This window comes from Felis catus, chromosome B1, assembly GCF_018350175.1.
Source record: "Felis catus isolate Fca126 chromosome B1, F.catus_Fca126_mat1.0, whole genome shotgun sequence".
NCBI classification, from domain to species: Eukaryota; Metazoa; Chordata; class Mammalia; order Carnivora; family Felidae; genus Felis; species Felis catus.
In genome coordinates this window covers 162,144,283-162,150,412 of record NC_058371.1, presented here as the reverse complement: position 1 = coordinate 162,150,412, position 6,130 = coordinate 162,144,283, and the positions used below count along the sequence as shown (strand labels likewise).

At 49.0% G+C, this 6,130-nt stretch overlaps 1 non-coding gene across 1 annotated transcript; it reads left to right on the top strand.

The window, feature by feature from the left end:
* The first annotated feature begins 4,152 nt into the window (after window positions 1–4,152).
* Window positions 4,153–4,306, top strand: LOC111560344. Its single transcript, XR_002742089.2, has one exon. It is a non-coding gene; the product is annotated as a small nucleolar RNA SNORA62/SNORA6 family (small nucleolar RNA).
* Window positions 4,307–6,130: the final 1,824 nt, after the last annotated feature.

Genomic DNA, 6,130 nt, shown 5'->3' with positions numbered 1-6,130 from the left:
TAGACGTCCTCAATAACTATTAATGAAGTTTGGTCCCCAGGTCTGGTCTAGTTACCAGAATATACCGTGTAGGGGGTGTGTGTGTGTGTGTGTGTGTGTGTGTGTGTGTGTGTGTGTGTTGCTTGCTGCGTGAATTCTAGGCTTTGCTAAGCTCGGATCAGTCTGAGTTGCTGGTGGTCTTCTTGGTCACACCATCAAGACTATGATATGTCAGTCAGGACTCTATCAGTTGCGAATGAGAGAGACCAAACTCACGCTAGCTTCCCCAACACAGACCATGCATTGGCTTACACAGTGAAAAGGTCCAGGAAGTACATCTTCAGGCACAGTTAGATTCAGGTGCTCAGAGTTGTTGCTAAAAGCCTTTGCTTGCATTCCTTAGTACCGACTTCACTCTAGGGCAGGCTTTAGCTATTGTGGGGGCCAAGAGAAGAGCCAGGAGCTCCAGACTTTTTTCTACCAGCTTAGCAAACTGCAGACAGAAATGTGGTCCAGACTGAGAAACGTGGCCCTTCACAAGAATCATAATGACTTCATGTGTCTTCCTTTAGAACCAGAGCTGGCCATTGACGGTTGGGGTCAGCTATGCTGTAAAGAGATTGACTGAAAGAGGGGAAGGTGTGATTACTGGAAGCAAATCCAAGTGACGTAGCGAAAGAAAATGAATGACTACTGAAGGAGCAAAAATAACCACAAGAGGCTCATTTTCAGAATCTAAAGATGACACCAAAATAAATGTGCTGAGAAGCTATTTGCAAAACCAGTAGTCAGTGACATAGCCAAGACTTTACTTTGTGCAGAAATTCAGAGGATACGGGAGATCAGAAAAATAATTCATTTGTGTAGAAGTTTACTAAATTCCCATCACTAGAAAGTTCACCGGCTCTGACCACGTTTACTAACATCCTAGTAGGGATTAGCTTAATTGTAAAGTTAAGGACTAAGACAGTTGCTCCCAGACGTGGGCCTGTTTCACCTGATGTGCTTATGAAAATGCAGATTCCTGGAACCCAGTCCTCTTTGTCATGTCGTCTGGGATAGACTATCTACATTTTCATACCATTCTCCAGGAAATTTAAAAAAAACTTTTAATGTGTATTCATTTTTAGAGGAAGAAGGAGACACAGAATCCAAAACAGGCTCCAGGCTCTGAGCTGTGAGCACAGAGCCCAATGAAGAACTCAAACTCACGAACCATGAGATCATGACCTAAGCCAAAGTCAGACGCGTAACTGACTGAGCCACCCAGGTGCCCCATATTCACCAGGAAATTTTAATGAACTGGTTTACATGGTAAAATCCAAGCATTTTAGAGTACGGGGTATGTATTTCCATTTAATTCCATTTGGTATTTGCTTGGCACCTGGTTAGTTAACATCTTGTTGATGTTCTGTCCTCAAGAAACGATAGCCCCATGGTATGACTGAAATACAGAGAGAGTATTTTAGAAAATGGAATTAGTGTGGTACATTGAATTTACCTCCACAGTCGAATCCTTGCCTTGACTTCATATTGGTGGAGAATTCTTCCCTGCCTCTTTGAGTTACGTCATATATCTACTTTGGCCAATAAAATGTGAACGGGCGTAACGGGATACAATTCTCAATCTAGGCCTTAAAAGACCTTCAGTTTCTCCACTTGCCCTCTGTACCTTTGCCAAAGCCCTGAGAGAAGCTTCCCGTAAGTAATCGCCACCTTTCATTCTGGGCCCCAAGTGAACACATTTGGCTCAGAACACATTTAGGAGCAGAGCTCCCCCAAAGAAGTCCAGCTGGACCCACAGCCTGAAGCAGGGCCTCCCAAGACAAGCCAAATCTCCAACAGCCAAGCTCACTGACAGATTTATGAGAGAAAGCAATGGTCGTTCCAAGTTGCGCAGTTTCGGGGTGGTTGACTGCACAGCACTGTTGGAGTAACAGCCCCTAACCCTTAGAGTTAGGGGCTCTAAATATCTCTGGAGGATTGGTTTGGTTTGTTTGGAAACCAAAGAAAGCAGTTGCAATCACTAGGAAGGATCTTTCAGGGCGATGGATGGCTCTCGCTTTGCGGGACTCCAGAGGAGATGAAGAGGAAACCTGAGTTCACAGTCAGTACCATCATCATTGACCACAAATATGAGGGCACCTACCGTATGCCAAGTGCTGCGAGGGGAGGAGGTAGAAGGTAGGGCCAGTGCTCTGGGAGAGTGATGATCTCACTACAGGACGACACCTCAGTCGAAATTCCATCTGAATGTACTGACTTAGAGTGGCCAGATCTCTCTCACAGCCTGTTCATTGAGAAATGAGATCTTCCCCGGAGAAAAAATTCTCCCTGATTCTCCCCACCATCCTAGTCTTCACACTCGATAAGATTCCTCAAAGAAGCTTCCAGGAAGCCAGGAGTTGGATGGATTGACTTGCGGTTAGAGAACCCGAGTAGTCCGTCCTCACAGACAGCTTCCAGGGTTTCAGGACAGTAGACCTGAAATCTCACTTGATGTAGCAGCTGTAATCAAAATCCGCTTCCTCCCTCACGCCTCTGTTCTTACTCTCTGGTTGAGGCTGCTCCCCAGAACCAGCTACATATTATGCAGGGTTCCGTGCAAAAGGAAAACTTAGGGCCCCTTCAAAAATTGCTCAGAATTTCAAGACAGTGACCTTAGAATATAAAAGTGGGTATGGACCCTTCTGAGCATGTGACCCACTGAGGCTACACAGGTCTCACACCCAGGAAGCTAGCTCTGTTGTCCCCTGAAGGGTAGCTCCCATAACCCATGTCCAGACAGCACCAGCAGAGGGTTCTGTCCTGGGTGGAATCGGAAGTGGACCCCATAGACTTTCGTTCAGCAAACGCTCGTGGTGCCAATCATCTCCAAACTGCCCGTGAGGCAAAGCGGTTAAGTCGAGTGAAGTCCAACCCCACAAAGAAATCGGCTGCCCCCTCCTGCCCAGCCCACCCCCTGGAGCTGAAAGACGACAGTGGGCACAGCAGTGACTGGGAACCGTTCTGCAATCCCAGCACCCCTCCAGCTGGGCCTTTCCCACAGTCATTCTGAAAATATTTGTCTGTGAGCCCCCCAAAGTGCTTCAAATGCAGTTCAGACGTGCCGTGCACTGAGCCCTTGCAGCTGTATTGCCGGGTTGCATAAAAGGAACACAGCCATTTGTTCCACTGCGCGCAAGGTCCTGCCCAGGACGCAGGGCAGCATAGAAATCCTGGTGCCCCACTCTGCCAAGGTAAGACAATTGTCCCGATGCCGCAGCAACTCCAGGGGCTCCTGGACTCTGGCTGCTCAGCACGTGCAGACATTTGGCAGGCAGACCTTCCTTTGAAGTTCAGGCAAAACTGGGCAAACTTTCATGCCTGGGAACATGTGGCTGTCAGTGGGAGGAAGGGTAGAGTGGGGGCCCCTCCTCTCTTCCCCCAAAGTTGAGGAGTGGGAACTTCTGTTTCCACAGTGAATAGCTTCTGCTATTCAGGCAGACCCCTACAGGCATGTGTACTCCTTTAGCGTCCTTGAAAACCTCAGCGCAACACATAAGGTCAAGGTCAAGGTGCCCATTCTGTGCGCCCCTGATTTCTCTTGAAAGAAACAGGAAAGGGGAGGACTTGGCTGGGGGTGGGTACAATCTAGTCAGTGGTTCTCAAAGCGAGGTCCCCAGACCAGCAGCATGGGTAACCCAGAAACCCATTAGAAATGCAAATTTCAGGCCGCATCCCAGATCTGCTAAATCAGAAACTCCCAGGACAGGAACGAGGAATCTGGTCTAAGTCACCGGCGCCTTGCCTGAAACCATCACAACACTGATCCTAACGGTAAGCACGTTACCGACTTTCAAAATGCTAATTCAGCGTCTCTATTTGCCAGGTACTGTGCTAAGTGCCTTTACACGCATGATTACCTTACATAAGCGCACCCAGGTTTTGGTATTTTGTTCCAGCAGCCTGAGCTAAGACAATCGAGGATCCCTAAAATAATGCTCCTGGGTCTTTGTGGGACACAATCCGGATGTAGTATGTCCACAGTCGGCATCTGTGTCGGCTTAACACGTATCATACGCACAACTGTGCTGGTCTCTTGGCATCTGTGGCCAAGCAAGCCGACCCAGAACCACAACACAGGGGTATAACTGAACGGTTCAACCATCTCCTGCTTAATGAGGACAGATGACTGCACGTGGTCAGAGCTTGGACCTGAGGCCGCTGGCTGGCCGATGAACGCACAAGTGTAGGTAGTGTGCTACACGAGGGTCAAGTCTTTCGCTAACACTGCAAGGGTCTCTGGCCCAACGAGTAGAGTTTGGTAGTAATTCTTGCTACAAGTTGAAAAAAGAAAAAAAAAAAAAAATATATATATATATATATATATATAGAGAGAGAGAGAGAGAGAGAGAGAGAGAGAGAGAGCGCGCTGCATTTTATTGAGAACTTGCTGTGTGCCAAGGCCTGTTCTGAACACCATGGGTTTTCCCCCTAACTGAACAGAAAAGGAAACGGGGAGGTGTATCGGTCAATGCATATCTTGTTTGTTCTAGGTCATACGACTAGTAACTGAATCAGGCAGTTTGGCTCCAGAGTCTGGGTCCTTAACCGCAACGGTACCACCTCTCAAATGCAGGCCGAAATGGAGTTTGGCTGCAGAGACAAATGTGCCCTGAGTCCTCCCCACCCCGGCCACCAACAGAAACCTGATCTGAAAGGAGCCGCAGAAGATCATCTGGTTTGGCCCTCAGCCACAACCCAGAAGAGGAGTTGTTATCAACAGATGAACTAAGCAAGGATCTTCGTTTAAAACAAACAAAAAAAATGTCACCCAAGTTTATTTAACCAGAAAGTAGCGGCTGAATCACCAAGCACTGGTTACGTGGGTGCTCAGTTTGGTGGGGGGTCTGTTGGACCATAAATCAGAACAAGCCCAGGTGGCTTAGTGGGGCCTCCTCACTGAGCTCTGTTTGTCCCACCCCAAGGCCGGAGCAAGCCTGGCTCTGCCATGGCCTAGAACTCCCAGGGCCTGGCACATTGCTGGTGCTAATGTGATGATGGCCTAGTCCAGGGGGGCAGCTGGGAGGCGTCTTCCAAAACACATCCGCCTCCTGCCCATGGCTTCAGGCAGCTGGACACAAGATGGCTGGCAACTGCCCATCGGACCACCCACCACCAGAAAGAAATGTTTTAAGGAAATGGCTCTTACAGACATGGCCAGGTTATGGAAACTCCTGCAGTGAGGGGTCAGGTCAGAAATGGACCAAAAGGCCAGCCCTCAGCAGGACTGTGTGTGTAGGGCATCTAAGCTAGATCCTTCTCTTGTTCAACGTGAAGAGAAAAGGCTCGTGAGGACCCTGCAGTGGGGTCCTTAAAGCAACCCGCTAGAGAAAATGGCCCGTGTTCCCTGGAATTTGGGGAGGCTGATAGTCCCAGCTGAGATGTGTAAACACGAGTGTGGAGTGGAGTGGCAGCTTGTCTGAGAGAGGCTGGAGCTTGCTGAGTTTGGGATGGGGAGGGCAAGGATGCATGCGTGTTTCTCAAGCCAGATGTGGCCCCCTAAGGAAAGGAACTGCTGATAGGTCAACTCTGAAGGGATCTTGCACAAGGAGGCCTCCTGGAGGTCCAACGGAGTGTGAACCAGAAGCCAGAGACTGGGGTGGGGGGCAATTACGGCCAGTCAAGAGAGATGTTGCCTCAAAGGAGTCACAGATATGAGATCCTCAGTGCTGAGGGTCCCAAGGAACCCAGAGAAAGAGGAGGCTTTGGGGCACGCAGCACACAGAGGGCTTCAGTGCTAACCTGCAGTGACAACTTTGCTGTCGTTCCCTAACTCACCGGACCTCCCGCCCGACACGCAGACCCCATCCTGACCCTGAGAGCAAAAACGACACCTAGAAGAGGAGGAGGAGAGGCAACGAGGAAGGGAGAAAAAAAATGACGAGCCCCTTCCACTGCAGGCACTTGGCCCAAGGCACTTCAGAGCTGGAGGACGACAAGAAAAAGTTCTCACTGGGTTCAGAGTTTTAATGCTGGGTGGGACTGGACTTTAAGATCTGAAATTAACCCAAAAAAGTTATTGGATCTGCCTGAGATTTCACCCAAGGGGCAGCAAAGAACAATTCAAGCCTCAGAGTGTCTGTTAGAAAATGGTAAGAAAAGAAAA